Source organism: Sus scrofa, chromosome 7 (assembly GCF_000003025.6).
Source record: "Sus scrofa isolate TJ Tabasco breed Duroc chromosome 7, Sscrofa11.1, whole genome shotgun sequence".
Lineage (NCBI taxonomy): Eukaryota > Metazoa > Chordata > Mammalia > Artiodactyla > Suidae > Sus > Sus scrofa.
In genome coordinates, this window is record NC_010449.5 from 25,283,806 (window position 1) to 25,300,297 (window position 16,492).

Below are 16,492 nucleotides of genomic sequence, written 5' to 3' on the forward strand. Positions count from 1 at the left end.
TGCAGCTGCCAGCCTGCACCACAGCCACAGCAACACAGTGTCCAAGCCGTGTCTGCGACCTACACCACAGCTCACGGCAATGTTGGATTTTTAGCCCACTGAGCAGGGCCAGGGATCAAACCTTCTGGTCCTCGTGGATGCTACTTGGGTTTGCTACCACTGAGTCATAAAGGTAACTCCCAATCTGGCTAATTCTTTTTGGTAGGGGAAAACAGTGGCAATGTCTAAAACTTATTAGATGGCTAACAGAAAGGGGATTTTTGCTCTGTTTTCCAATGTTCCAATATTGTCGTCTAACCAGTACATGTTAAAAAAAAAATCTGTCAGCCTTTAAAAAGATTTTTAAACAGCTTTATTGAGATAATGTGCATACTATAAAATTTACCTGTTTTAAGTGCACAATGATTTTTAGTAAAATTACAGCACAGCCATGAGCACAATCCATTTTTGAAGCATTTCCATCACACCAAAAAGTCCCTACTGTTTGTTTGCCGTCGATACAGGCCTATTCTTACCCAGAGCCCCAGGTCTGCCTGATTGGTATGTTTTACTGAGGAAAGATGACTTTACAGACTGCAGATAACTCTTAAAAGGAACTCAGGGCCAGACTCCCAATGAATATGAATATTGGGCAGATATGCGTGTTTTATCAGTGCTCCAAGTATATCCAGGCTGGGTTTGTATGTGAGAGATTCCTCATTCACCCCCTGAGCAAAACACAGTTGGCTGCTCTACGTGGGCCTTATTGTCTAAATGAGGCAACAACCGGAAGCGGGCGCCTCTATACGTGGCACGCGTGCATCTGTGTAGGAGGTGAGCACACACCCTGGGCCGGGACGCGGAGAACCGTGTGGTACCCAAAGCAGAGGACCCGATGGTATCGTGTGCGCCTGCGCAGTTTCGTGGGCGCCTGCAAACGGGTTCCCGGAAACTCCCAGCTGCAGACCTATCTGTCGGTTCTGTCCTGGCTGCGCTGCCATCTCGGACTTGAGCGTCCACCCGTGACACCCAGCGAACCCAGGCCTGGTGAGTCACCCCTCACCCCCTCTCGTCCCTGACTCAGAGCTCACAAGAAAGAAGCACCAAAATTGTCAGGCTCCTCCCCAGGGCCGCCAGGGCAGCGGCTCTATCCCTTGGCCTCACCTCACACTTTCCTGTCAGCTTGTTTTGGAAAGAACGAGAATGTTCACACTTTAAAAATTTTTATGCAATTCAGCTTTCCCATCACATCATTGTTTATGAATGGGATTTGGGTTTGTTTAGTATTTCTGGCACTTCCCACTACTAACGATTTTTCCCCCACCATATTGATAATATATCGTTTGCCAAATTAATTGACTGCAGTAACACTTCACAGCCATCTGACACAGAGAATCAACATTGGTTCTTTTCTATGTTCTTGTAGTCTCAGGCTGTGATAATATTTTGGTACTGACGACTATTCATTTGTTCGTTTGTTCATTCATTCATTCTTCTACTGAATAGACTCCATTGAGAATGTCTGCTTTTTATTTTCTTCTAAGACTTGCAGCTTCCTCTGCTGATACTCCACTAGAAGACTAAGGACCCATCAAAACAGGTTTTCCAAACATAGTGAAAAAGTGCAACATTTACAACATTTACAATGTTGTTTCTGCGAATCCAACTAGGAACTATGAGGTTGTGGGTTCGATACCTGACCTTGCTCAGTGGGTTAAGGATCCGGCCTTACTGTGAGCAGCGTCCCAGACGCTGCTCTGATCCCATATTGCTTTGGCTGGGGTTTAGGTCGGCAGCTGTAGCCTGGGAACCTCCACATGCTGCTAGTGCGGACCTAAAAAGCAAATGTTTCTGGAGTTCCTTTTGTGGCTCCGTGGTAACGAACCCGACTAGCAAACATGAGGACGCAGGTTTGATCCCCACTGAGTGGGTTAAGGATCCCCTCTTGCGATGAGCTGTGGTGTAGGACACAGGCCTCACTCACATTTGGTGTTGTTGTGGCTTAGGCTGGCAGCTGCAGCTCCGATTCAAGCCCTAGCCTGGGAACTTCCATATGCCGCAGGAGTAGCCCTAAAATGAAAAAAAAAAAAGTTTTTATAGACTCCTTGCTTTTTTTTTGGTAGTTGTATAATGACCATCACAATCAAATTTAATAGCATTTCCATCCCAAACCCTCAGTGGTTTTGTTTTCTTTTGTCTGGGCTGGAGAAGTGAATAGAGAGGGAAGAAGTGAAAGAGATGGCCAGAGAGGGACCAAGCAAAGAGATGGACGGACAGGTTGACTGCATTCAGATGACAGGTTCCAGTTGTATCTAAGACGCTGATTCTAGTCCTACTCTTAGAGTTGTGAGAGGTTCCTGCATCCTTTCTATAAATTCCCTTGCATTTAATCTGGTGTCACTGGTGAGCCTCTTACTTGTAAACAGTTCACTTATCCGTGCCATATATTAGATTCCAGATATTAGTGATATCACGTGATATTTATCTTTCTCTTCCTCACTTACTTCGCTTAGTATGAGTCTCTAGTTCCATCCATGTTGCTGCAAATGACATTATTTTGTTCTTTTTTATGGCTGAGTAGTATTCCATTGTGTATATATAACACATCTTCTTAATCCATTTATCTGTCGATGGACATTTAGGTTGTTTCCATGTCTTGGTTATTGTGAATAGTGCTGCAATGAACATATGGGTGCATGTGTCTTTTTCAAGGAAAGTTTTGTCTGGATATATGCCCAAGAGTGGGATTACTGGGTCGTATAGTAGTTCTATATTTAGTTTTCTGAGTTACTTCCATACTGTTTTCCATAGTGGTTGTATTAATTTACAGTCCCACCAACAGTGTAGGAGGGTTCTCTTTTCTCCACAACTTCTCCAGCATTTGTTACTTGTTGGCTTGTTAATGATGGCCATTCTGACAGGTGAGAAGTTGTACCTCATAGTAGTTTTGATGTGCATTTCTCTAATAATCAGGGATGTTGAGAATTTTTTCATGTGCTTGTTGGCCATCTGTATATCTTCTTTGGAGAAGAAATGTCTAGTCAGGTCTTTTGCCCATTTTTTCAATTAGGTTGTTGGTTTTTTTGCTGTTAAGTTGTTTTTTGCTGTATAAGTTGTTTGTATATTTTAGAGATTAAGCCCTTGTCAGCTGCATCATTTGAAACTATTTTCTTCCATTCTGTAGGTGTCTTTTTTTTTTTTAATGGTTTCCTTTGCTGTGCAAAAGCTTGTCAGTTTGATTAGGCCCCATTGGTTTATTTTTGCTTTTATTTCTGTTGCCTTGGGAGAGCGACCTAAGAAAACATTTGTGTGGTTGATGTCAGAGAATGTTCTGTCTGTGTTCTCTTCTAGGTATCTTGTCTTACGTTTAAGTCTTTAAGCCATTTTGAGTTTATTTTTGTGCATGGTGTGAGGGTGTGTTCTAGCTTCATTGATTTACATGCAGCTGTCCAATTTTCCCGCACCACTTATTGAAAAGACTGTCTTTTCCCCATTTTATATTCTTGCCTCCTTTGTTGAAGATTAATTGACTGTAGGTGTCTGAGTTTATTTCTATGTTCTCTGTTCTGTTCCATTGGTCTGTATGTCTGTTTTGATACCAGTACCACACTGTCTTGATTACTGTAGCTTTGAAATATTGCCTGAAGTACTGCTTGGTTTTTGTTCTTCAGGATTGCTGTGACAATTATGAGTCTTTTATGGTTCCATATAAATCTTTGGATTGTTTGTTCCAGTTCTGTGAAAAATGTCATGGGTAATTTGATAGGGGTTGCATTGAATCTGTAGATTGCTTTGGGTAGTATGGCCATTTTTATGATGCTAATTCTTCCAACCCAGGAGCATGGGATATCATTCCATTTCTTTGAATCCTCTTTAATTTCCTTGATTAATATTTTATAGTCTTTCACCTCCTTGGTCAGGTTTATTCCTAGGCATTTAATTTTTTGGGGTGTGATTTTAAAAGATATTGTGTTTTTACATTCCTTTTCTAATATTTTATTTTTAGTATAGAGAAATGCAACTGATTTCTTTTTTTCTTTTTCTTTTCTTTTCTTTCTTTCTTTCTTTTTTTTTTCTTTTTGCCTTTTCTAGGGCTGCTTCTGCAGCTTATGGAGGTTCCCAGGTTAGGGGTCTAATTGGAGCTGTAGCCACTGGCCTACACCAGAGCCACAGCAATGCAGTATCTGAGCCGTGTCTGTGACCTACACCACAGCTCACGGCAATGCCAGATCCTTTACCCACTGAGCAAGGCCAGGGATCGAACCTGAAAGCTCATGGTTCCTAGAAGGATTCGTTAACCACTGAGCCATGACGGGAACTCCCTTATTTCTGAATGTTAATCTTATATCTTGCTACTTTGCTGAATTCGTTGATCAGTTTGAGTAGTTTTTGTGTGGAGTCCTTAGGGTTTTCTGTATATAGTATCGTGTCATCTGCATACAGTGAAAATTTTACCTCTTCCAATTTGGATACCTTTTATTTCTTTGGTTTGTCTGATTGCTGTGGCTAGGACTTCCAATACTCTGTTGAGTAAAAGTGGTGAGAGTAGGCATCCTTGTCTTGTTCCAGATTTTAGCCGGAAGGCTTTCACCTTGTCTCCATTAAGTATTATATTTGCTGTGGGTTTCAAGTGCCTTTGATTAACACAAATGCTAACAAGCACCAGGCCCCTAGTGGCATTTACCAGTATTATGAGAAATCCATCACTGAGATAACACTTTGTATCCCCTGGTGCTTGGTATCCCTTGGTTAACACAAATGCTAACAAGCACCAGGGGATACAAAGTGTTATCTCAGTGATGGATTTCTCATAATACCTGAAAAGGCCACTAGGGGTCTCTCACGATTCACTGAACCACTTTTCACTCTGCCTTGGAAAGCACTGAGTATTTAATGGACTTTCTTTTCATGATCTTGGGAATAGGTTATGCTAAGCAACTGTATATGAGTAAATGAGATGGATTTGACTTTACAGTGCTAAAACAGCTTTTCTGATCCCGTACAATTATGAAGATATTTTCTTAGTAATTGAAGAGTTGAAGTTTCCATTGCAAATACAGAGTTATCAGAACAGTCATCTCAGTTATTGACGGGATTGCAGTAGACACATGGGGAGCTAGAAGGCACTGTTAAAACAAGAGACTCTCTCACACAAGGTACTCATCAAGACTAAGAACAAATAATCTGTAAGAAACAGAAAACATAGATGAAAATGGAGGTGTTGCCAGTATTACTGTTGACAATATTCTCACTGGAAATACGATGAATTATTTTACTATTTTTTCTCTTCATATGGGGTTATGTGAAATTCTTAACTACTGAAGAGAGAGCCCAGTCTTTGATTTTCAAAAATATTTTGTGGATTCCTCTTAATCAGTTAGCTCCTATTGTTTGAAGCTGTACGTGTGCTCTGGACTCAAGTCCGGCTTAACTTTGTTGCCTTTTGCAGATGACTAGCTGGGTAGGTGAAAATAGGTAATGAGACTTGTTATGTGATGCTCTGGGAATCCAGTCAAACAGATTTATTTCAGTGTCATTCTGCTCAGGCTGCCATAACAAAATACTAGACGCTGAGTAGCTTACACAACATAAATGGATTTTCTCACAGTTCTGGGGGTTGGAAGTCTGAGATCAAGGTGTTGGCAGGGTTGATTTCTCCTGAGTCTCTCCTTGGCTTGTAGATGGCATCTTCTCCCTGTGTTTTCACATGCCCTTCCCTCTGTGCTGTCTGATGTCTGTATCCCAGTCTCCTCTTCCTACAAGGACACTGGTCATTGTTAGATGAGGGCCCACTGAAGGGACCTCCTTTTATCTTAATTACTTTCAAATTCAGTTACATTCTGAGGTCCTGGGGGTAAGGACTTCCACATATGAATTTGGGGTGGGGGGGACACAGGTCAGTCCATAGTGGGCACTTAGCTACACTGCCATCTATAGGTGATAGCAGGTGGGTGATTAAAGAAAACAGGTTAGTGAAGCTGGTCATGTGATGTGCTCTGGGAGAGGAATCCTGTAGGCCAGCCCTGTCCTGTTGCTACATTAAAAAGAGAGTCAGTGACTGGAGCTGTGGTTACTCAGGCCTGGACTCAGGCTTTGAAGCTGTTTGGGATTATTGGTTTTTCTAAGATCTGGCCCTGTTTTAACTCGCAGTTTAAAATTTATTTCTTAATCCTTCCATATGTAAAAATTAATGACAAACCTAATTAATGTCATGGATTAAATGTGTGCGAGTGTGTGTGTGTGTGTGTGTGTGTGTGTGTGTGTGTGTGTGTAGAGCTTCTAAACTGAATATTTCTTGGATGTTCATTAATAAACATGATTTGGACTTGAGCGAATATGGAGTTTTCTACTAAAATACATGTAGGTAGCTATTGTGTTTCTCTTTAAACATGGTTCCTTGGAGAATTATACTCTGTGAAATACCAAAAACAGTCCACTCGGTGGAGGGACTGCTAACCATCAGCTATTAAGTAGTATTGCCTCTAGAAAAAAAAAATGAAAAACAAAAAGAGAGGGCCATCTGGGATACAAGAGAATGTTTTTATGGGTCTCTACAGGATCCTTGCAGGAGTGCATGCAGTGAGAGAGAAATCCAAAGTTTTGGAAACCAAAGAACAACTTAGAAAAAACAAAAATGTTTTCTGAAAAGGAGGCAGACAAAAATCATGTAGTACTTCCCATGTGATAGACAGTTTAAAGTTGAAATAAGTTTTGTTTTTCATCGGTTTGCATATTTAATGTTTATTTACCTGTAGAAGTATTTATTTTTAAAGATTTATTTCAAGCTTTCTCAAAAATTATTCCATGCAATCTGCCATTAAAATTGCTAATGGTCTGACAGTGGATGAGTTTATACTGAGCCACCAGGCTGTGTAAGGTGACCCTGAGAAGTTATAAGAAGTGCTTTATAATCTCCAAAATCTTTAGTAGTTTTCCCTACAAAGCACATGACAAACATTTGAGGAATATAATATTTTCCATTCATTATAGAAAGACAATTTAAAGGCAATTATTAATGCAATATAGATTTTACAAATCTGCTATAAAAATGGAGCATTTACCGTGTAATCAGTCATTAAATGTAGTTCTGGGAAAAAATCAGATGAGCTTGCTTATACTTGGAGGTAAAAATATTGGTTAAATGCCATTTCTTTTACATAGCACTTCTTGATTGCTTGTAGCAGTAAAGAAAGCAATTTGAACTAAAGGAAAATTAACATAGACTCTTAGAGGTTGGACTAGCTGCTTGGAAAGGCTGTGTGTACTTGTTGGCTTTCTAAGAGTACTGATGTCTCATGCTTTGGCTCATGTGCAGGGAGGAGCCATGGGTGAGGATTCATCTGTGCTCTTGGAGGGCTCTAAATTATAACATACAATTAGTCTGTTAGCTGGTGGGCGAGGAAGGGGCCAGCCACAGCTCCCTATTGAATACTTCATCCTTAATTCTTAGACACTCCTAACTTTAACTCCTGGCCCTGGCTGCTCTAAGTATGAAAAATTCTTTCACCATCATTGCAATTCTAAGCTGGTTTTTGATTTTGTGTATTTGTGTGTGTGTGCTATTTTGCTCATGTTATAAAACAAATATGAGGCAGTTCCTTGGTGATTTAGTGGTTAGGGCTTGGCACTTTCACCACTGCTTGGGTTCAGTTCTTAGTCTCGAAACTGAGATGCCTATATCAAGCACACCACAGCCAGAAAACAAAAAAATAAATAAAACAGTTTTCACAAAGAGTTGTGGACATCAGTAATATATAGTGATGCCACCTGAATGACTGTCATTAAACGATACATCCAGGCATGGCCATGAGGAGGTGAGGGGTATGGGCTGCCAAGTGAGACTCTCACCTGCCAATGTCATCCTGAGCCCCCTTGCCTCCATTTCATCCTCTGCAAAACAAATATCATAATAGTGTGGCTTGCCTTGGGTGGTTGTAAGAATCGAACTGAGTAATACATGTAGGAAACTTGGAGTAGCATTTATCACACTGTGAACATGATAGAAGGGGTAGCACTGTTTGCCCAATAAAGTACCTATAATTAGCTATCCTAAAAGGATTTTTTTTGATTCATATCCTAACTATTGATGATGCCCCTGATCTCTCCTGATGGTTTTGATCAGGGCCTGTGTGGGTCTGATCCGTCTGCAGGGACTTCTGGGAGTATCTCCAGACCCAGCTGCTCCAGAGACCCAGGCTCCTTCTTCCCTCCTTCCCTTTTTCCTCTGTTCTTTCTTCATCACCAAATATTTAGGTACCAAGTGTTAGGCTGGATGCTAAGGATACATGAGTCAAGCCAAATCCTGACTTCAAGGAACTGACACTTTAGGTTGAAAAGGGGACAGAGTTTGTGGTAAGGACAACCAAAGAGACAGTTTCATTACAATCTGGTATTGCTGTACTAGAATTAAGCACAGGATTCTAGGGGGCTGCTGTGAGAGGCATCTGACCCAGAGTGGGGAAGTGGTCTAAGATGTGGGAGAAGATGATGGCCGTGGGAAAAGTTTTCTGAAGAGGTAAAATCTGAATCAGCCTGAACACTGAAACACCTTTCAGGAATTAGCAAGACATTGGTGGAAGAGGAAGAGGAATTCATGGTAGCCTGTTGGAAGGTCTAGAGGTGAGAAGTGTTTGGCATGTTTGGAAGATGTAAGTGAATCCATGAGGCTAGTGAGGGATGGAGGTGGCCAACTCTTTTAGTCCATCCTAAAGAGTTTGGAATTTTCTATATAACTTAGAAGAGCCATTGGAGATTTTAAGCAGGAAAATGGAAAGAGCCAATGTGAGTTTTAGCATCCTCCTAGCACTGCGGGGAAAAGGTTTGAAGGGATTGGACATAAGGAGGCTGGTCGTGGGGATATTCTAGCAGTGCATATGGAGAATTTGAGTTCAGGCTAAGGCAGTGTCAGGTGATTCAGTGAAGTGGGTAGAATTGAGAAATGCAGTTCTCAGAGCTTGGTGGCTGCTCAGATTTGGAAAGTGAGCTAAGAGGGGACCTGCCAGGATGATAGACATTTACTGACTAGACTTGGCAGCTGAGTGGTGGTGAGGCCAGTCACTGAGATGCAGGACTAAAGGTATGGGGCTGCATAAATTCATTTCTCAGCCTTTGAATGTGAGCTGCCTGTAGAATGTTTCAGTGGAAACATCTATGGGGCTGGGAATCACAACATATGGAACAGAGAAATAGGCTTGGGAGTTTGGGCATGGCGGTGATAACTGGAGCCCTGGGAGGAGGATGTGATAGTAGGATGAGGGTACTGAGTGAGGGTACTGAGTAAATCCAAGCACAGTTAGGAGATCTACCTTTACAGTGTGGCCAGCTCGGCACTTGGCAGGTGGGAAGGAAGGAAGTCCAGGAATTTACTGTCAAAATATCTAGGAGAATATAGGACTATCCTGGTCAAGTGACTGGAAGAGCAGCAGTAAACTTTATAGGAGCAAAGACTTTGTACGTAAACGTGGAGTAGTGACGGACAAGGTTGTGGGAGGGAAGTCACCACCCAGGGAGGCTGTGGCAGGAACTGTCTCTGGGGAGCTGGATTTTCCTTAGAGAATGCAGGTGCTGAGCACATTGGGAAGGGCTGACGGTGAAGATGAGTTTGGTTTAAATAGAATGAAATTGAGAGGTTGGGAATGATAGGTACACACTACTACATACAAAGTTGATCAATTACAAGGACCTACTATATAGCCTGGGGAAATCTATACAATACTCTGTAATAGCCTATTTGGGGGAAGGAATCTGAAAAAGACTGGATATGTATGTATATGTATGGCCAATTCACTTTGCTGTACACCTGAAACTAATACAACATTGTAAGTCACCTATACTCCAATAAAATGTCTTAAAAAAATAGAATGAAGATCTCCAGTAAACAAATACGGTTGACCCTTGAACAACATGGGGGTTTGTGTAGTCCAAAATTTGCATATAACTTTACAGCTGGCCCTCTGTACACACCTTTCTGCATCCTCAGATTCAGCCAATCTCACATGGGTGATGCTGTAGTATGTATTTGGCAAAAAAAAAGTGCATATCAGTGGACTCAGTGCAGTTCAAACCTGTGTTGTTCAAGGGTCAACTGTAGTTGATTGTGAAGAGAATTGTGGAAAAATTGATTGTATATAACAGTGTAGAGATGACCATACAGGAAGAGGAAGGATGGTCCGAGAGGTGAGTGTTTGGCAGCGACCCAGGGTCAGCAGAGGTCTGATATGAAGGCACTTCCAGACAGCCCAGGCTGAGGACAAGGTGGGTGCATTTTGATGACAGCCTGACAGTATGAGCCTTGGTGTCCTGTCACTGCAGACTTCCCTTCCCTCCTGGCGCAGAAGCTTGGTTTAATCAAGTATTCTTGTGACTGGATTGAATTAGACACCTCCCCTTGATTGGCAGTTGAGAGGTTTGGCAGAGTGTGACTGTGAACAGATCCATTCTGGTTCTGCCTGGTCCCCACCTGTTTAGGGATGAGAATTGTTACTTTCTATGATGCACGTAAAAGGAGGAAATCCTCGCTTTTACATCCATTGCAATCCCTGTACTTTGAATCTCTTGTGTTACCTCCGTTATTTTACGCATAAGGAAACAGATCATCGGGCGTCAGTTCTTCCGAGGCCTGGGCTGTGAGGTCGCAGAGCTGGAATGGCACCCTTGTTTATTCTCATGCATCCTGGGCAAACATACAGTATTCAAGTAAAACCTGAGTTTCTTGGATGCCTTGAGAATCACTCAAACTGTCTTAGAACACAAGTGTACAGAGCTAGAAGCTGAATTACTCAAACTTGACCTCTGGATGGTTGGAATTCTGGACCAAGCTGGGAGCCATCCTGACACTCTTGGGAATTGTCATCATTGATAAAGAGCCAAATGGCTCATGACCAGCCCATTTTTCATTCAACCGTGAATTCACAGAACATTTTTTTTTCCACTTGAAGTATAGTTGATTTACAATGTTGTGTTAATTTTTGCTGTACAGCAAAGTGATTCAGTTATACACACACACACATATATATATTCTTTTAAAATATTCTTTTCCAGTACTCAGGATACTGAATATAGTGCTATATTTCCTACTGAATATAGTGCTATATAGTAGGACCTTGTTTTTTATCCATTCAATATGTAATAGTTTGCATCTGCTAATGTCAGACTCCCAGACCCTCCCTCCCCAACCCCCACTGAATATTTATTAAGTGCCTATTTTATTTAGGAACTACCCTAGGTACTCTGGATGTAATGATATTAACAATAATATTGATAATATTGATCACAGTTAGCATTTATTGAACAATTACTAAACTCTAGACTGTTGAAAGTGCTTCATATGTTTTAATTCATCAAATCTTCTCAGCTATCTTTGAAGTAGGTCCCATTAAAACCCCTGTTTTAGAGATGCAGATACTCATATTTTTATATGTATTGATATGCAATACTGTTTACATTATTTGCGTTTTCTACAATAAACATGTGCTAACTTTGTAAAGAGGAAAAAACAAGCAAAAGACAAGTCAGTCATTCAGTAAATAATATTAGATACAAATGCATGAGCTCAAGATTTGTGTGTCTGTCCAGGAGGAAGGAGGGTCTGTAGAAGCTTTTCCACCATGTGCATTTTATCACATAATTGGCACTTCACTAAGCCCATTAAACACCTTGTTGATTGGTCCAATAGTCCCTAACTAGAATACCAGGTACTTATAAAAACAATGCTACGACAAAATATTTACTTGGTTGTTTTTAGATCATTGGCATATCTCATGGTAGATTGTGCTACTTATCCTATCTTTTTGTAGGAGTAAGCCTGTATTTCTAAGAAATAATGTCTACTTTTAGGTTTCTTGGGTTTATGGGCTTGAGTTCAAAGCCATAAATGATACTGTAATGAATTTTACAGCTGTTGTTTAAAGTATTCTTGGAGGAGGCCTGTGTGTTCAAAAGATATGGAAACCGAAGAAGGAAAAATATTTACCTAAATATAAAATAAGAAGTGTTAAGGTGATGTGAAACTGCCGAAAATTTTAGAAAAGTTGTTCAATTTTAGGGGTTGCTTCCAACCTTGGGGAGTCATGAATGAAGTAGAGCAAAGCGTTCTGTCTCTCTAATGTGTTGTCTCATCTGATATTTTGGTCTGTTCTTTGATTCAATGCATTAGACATCAATGTCAATATCATTGTTAATATTTTGAGCATTACTTTGTCATTAGTTATAAAAGCAGGGTTTTTGTTTCTTCTTAAAATACGTGATCTTGAAGTTCCCTTGTGGTGCAGTGGGTTAAGGATCTGGCATTGTCACTGCAGTGGGTCCATTCACTGCTGCGTAGTGTGCATTTGATCCCTGGCTTGGGAGCTTCCATATGCCAAATGTGTGGCCAAAATGCAATACAATATAATACAATACAAATATGGTCTAAAAAGATTTCCTATGTTCCCCAGTATGGCTTAATTAAATTTACAAGTCTCAATATTTAATAGAATATATTTCTTTCTTTCTTTCTTTTCTTTCTCTTTTTTTGTAGGGCTGCACTTGTGGCATATGCAGGTTCCCCGGCTAGGGGTCAAATCGGAGCGGTAGCCGCCAGCCTACGCCAGAGCCACAGCAACGCGGGATCCGAGCTGCATCTGCAACCTACACCACAGCTCACGCAATGCTGGATCCTTAACCCAGTGAGGGAGGCCAGGGATTGAACCCGTAACCTTGTGGTCACTAGTTGGATTTGTTTTCACTGAGCCATGATGGGAACTCCAAATAGAATTTATTTCTGGTTTGTCTTTATACATGACTCACATTCTTATGGGAGTAATTTGGAGACTATATGCTCTAGGAAGTAATTAAAAGTCTCTCTGAGGTACTGAGAAACAGAAGAAAGTAGGAGATGTTAATGGAAGTTTTATCCTGATGAGTGAAGGAAAAGGGCAGATAATTCATTAAGTGCAGATAGGTAATATCAATTATTTGGGGACTTCCAAGCCTGCTTACATTCTATAACATTTCTTATCTGAATATTTTTTTTTCTTTTTGCCTTTTTCTAGGGCTTACTCATTGTTCATTACCTTGTTTCTTCTGAAGCCCTTCAAGCTGTTCTGACACGGAGGCTCATTTTCATCTAAGAAGAATATACCATCAGGGAAATCATTGTCTTACAGGCACAGAAAATGGAAATCCCATCCCCCGCGGGGTGGTGGGGCTGGAGAGGAAGACAGGGAGAGTGGGGATTAAGTCAGGGATAAGAAGTGAGGGTCTGTGCTTCCTCTCCCTGGGGGAGGAGACAAGGTACAGGAAAACCTTGGGAAAGCAAATTTGCTGTTCATCTCTGGATAGACTTTGGGAAATTTCGAGCTCTCTACACTGTATTTTTTTTTTTTTTTTAAGTTTTATTGGGAGTTCCCCTTATGGCTCTGTGGGTTAAAACTGCGAGGATGCGAGTTTGATCCCTGGCCTCGCTCAGTGGGTTAAGGGTCTAGTGTTGTCATGGGCTCTGGTGTAGGTCACAGATGTGGCTTGGATCCCATGTTGCTGTGTCTGAGGTGAAGGCCTGTAGTTGCGGCCCAGTCCCACCCCTAGCCTAGGAACTTCCAAATGCCGCAGCCGTTAAAAAAAAAAAAAAAAAAAAAAAAAAAAAAAAAAAAAAATTATTGGAGTATGGTTGACCTAAAATGTTGGGTTAATTCCCAGTGTACAACAAAGGGAATCAATTATGTATCAGTTATATATCCATGCTTTTTCAGATTCTTTTCCCGCAGAGGTTATTACAGAGCATAGAGTAGATTTCCCTGTGCTAGCTATATAGTAGGTCTTTGTTACTTGTTTATTTTATATATAGTAGCATGTAGACGTTCATCCCAACCTCCTAATCAGTGTGATGTGAGAAGGACGAGGCAGGGCAGTGCCTTAGTCTGGTTAAGGCAGAGGTCTAAGTAAATCAACCTGAGATGGTAGTCTGACAGCTTCACAAACTGAGTGTGTTGTCTCAGCCACCTGGAAGTTCCCTGTGCTCCCTGGGCCCTGCTGGCTGACACAGAGGTGCTTAAAAGAGCCAGATTATATGAGGGGGCTGCAGATAATTTGTTTTGGGGCTGTGGAGGAGCAGTTGGCTTCAGCAGCTGATGCCAGCACAGAGACCAAATGTACCGGATGGGACCAAGCACAGCTCAGCAGAATATTCTCAGTGACTAATTGACTAAGCAGTGACTAAATGACTAAGGGTGATTACAGGGGAAGGTAGCTTAACCCTCTGAAACCATAGGTTCCCTTAGGAGGGAAACCGGAAGAATGAGGAAGAGAATAATTAAAAACTCAATGAGTTTGTCTAATGAAAAAAGCCTGAGTTCCTAATAGCCCAGAGAGTCTGTTGAATCTAAAAGGACCGAAGTCCCTTGAAAGCATTTGAGATTTTTTTTATCTACTGAGTAGAAATGGAAACTTGAGACACATGACATCATCTTTGGGTTTTAAAAGTGCATTTTGTGTGTGTATATCTGAGTTAGAGTGTGCACATTTCAACTCTTGCCGTATTAGTCTGTTTGGCATTCCACACAGTAAAGGACTTATCATAAGGCAGACAAGCTGCCACGAGCCCAAATGGATGAGTTTGTAGCTTTAAACCACAAGCAATCCTTGAGAGGAGATTTACGAAATTTCCACAATTCTTCTTTATTTTTATGTCTCTGAAAATTTCCCCTCCCCTCCCCCATCGTGTGATCAAATCATGGTGCAGATTCCTCCCAGGGTATCCTGAATCCATCTTTGTAAATCCTTAAGTTTCCAGAATCTAGCAGCATCTACATTGGTTGCCTGGCTTCTCTAATGTCTGCCCAGCTCAGCAGTCCTGGATGCTGAGGTCACCTCCTACGTATCATAACCAGTATCCCAACCAGTATCAATATATCATCCATGGACCTGCCTTTCCTCTCAAAGCACGGGCTAACTTTTAGAAAAAAGTGCATGTCTGAAGACATGAGCTCATGTTCCACATCCAGTCTGGGACAGCCCCCCATGTGTTAGAGGGCTGCCCCCTGCATTCCCCACCTCACTCCTCCTTCTCCAGGGCTGACACGTCATTTGCTTTTAACAGGTGACTGGTCCTCCAGGACAAGGTTGTAAGTCCATTACTCCTTTTGCTACTCTCACTTTTGCCCCCCAGAAACAATCTTCTAAAAGTTTAGTGTCTCTGGTAGAATGTACTTCCTTGGTTCATTACAGGGTATGACTTAGTTTGGGAGCAGCTAACAGTCTGCTTTGCATTATTCAGAGTAAAGAACATTAGCTGTTGTGTCAAATCGTAGCTGTTTATTCCTCACTGCAGTCTGTAGTGGGTGGAGCTGCTCTCTTCACAGCAGTCACTCAGGTACTGTGCCTCCTTCCAGAAAAGAGACTATCTCAGAATCCTTTGGTCCCAGCCATGAAAAGAAAGGAGAGTGGGTTCAAGAGACATTTAGGGTGAGGGAGTTCCCATTGTGGCACAGCAGAAATGAATACGACTAGTATCCATGAAGATGTGGATTTGATCCCCGGCCTTGCTCAGTGGATCGGGATCTGGCATTGCCTTCAGTTGTGGTGTAGGTGGCAGATGCAGCTCGGATCTCACCTTTCTGTGGCTGTGATGTAAGCTGGTGGCTGTAGCTCTGATTCAACCCCTAGCCTGGGAACTTTCATATGCTGCAAGTGCAGCCTAAAAAGCAAAAAAAAAAAAAAAAAAAAAAAAAAAAAAAAAAAAAAAAGAGGGAGAGAGGGAGAGAGAGAGACATTTAGGGTGATGCTTAGGAGTAGCATACATCAATCCCACCTGCCTGGGCAGGGGGCCCTGCCTTCTGTCTCAAGAGGTGATAAAACTTTTTAAAGAAAGTCCATGCCTAAAGAAAGGGTAGGAAATAGATGGTAATGCCTGTCTTTGGGTAAGCCTGCCACTGTCTGTCCTCTGAACACCAAAGAGCAGGGGGCTCCCCTCTGCAACACAGAACACACTCACCCTTTCCTTCAGGGGACAGGGTGGAATCCCAGGTAGTCACTGCATCTGCCCAGAGCCCAGGACCGCAGGGCTCTGTGGTCCTTTCCATCAGGTCCACCTGTGCCTCCTCTTGATCCTTTAAGCTACATGCTCACATAACAAGTCGTCCCTTTGGGTCCTTACCGCCCCCTGCTCCCTGTACCTGATAAACAGTAGTGATCAGGACAGGATAAACTCAGTAAAGGTCTTACTGGGAAAGGGAAGGAAGGCAGGAAGACCTCAGAGTCACTGGTCATTGCCAGTGCTGGCATCTGTGCAGGAAGTTCTCCGTAAAGGCTGCCATGTGGGGTGATGAGGAAAGCTCTTGGTCTCCTGATCTCTTTTCTAGGACGAAACCTCTTATGCGGTATTTTTGGTGCCTCTTTGCTTTGCCCTCTGAATTGATTTTCCTTTTCTACATCCTCCTTGCCCATGCCTGAGATGGCTGTTTTAAGGGTGCTTGTATACCTTAAAAACCTGCCTCTTGCTAGTGAAAATTTAGGGTCCCATAGGAACTTTTAAGTCTCA

At 41.9% G+C, this 16,492-nt stretch overlaps 1 long non-coding RNA gene across 1 annotated transcript in view; it reads left to right on the forward strand.

Annotated features, from left to right (window-relative positions):
• Window positions 1–15,489, forward strand: part of LOC106504373 — a 29,534-nt gene extending 14,045 nt beyond the window's left edge. Inside the window, exon 3 of the long non-coding RNA XR_002345634.1 lies at window positions 13,011–15,489. This is a non-coding gene — a long non-coding RNA (uncharacterized LOC106504373). The remainder of the gene's footprint in view (window positions 1–13,010) is intronic.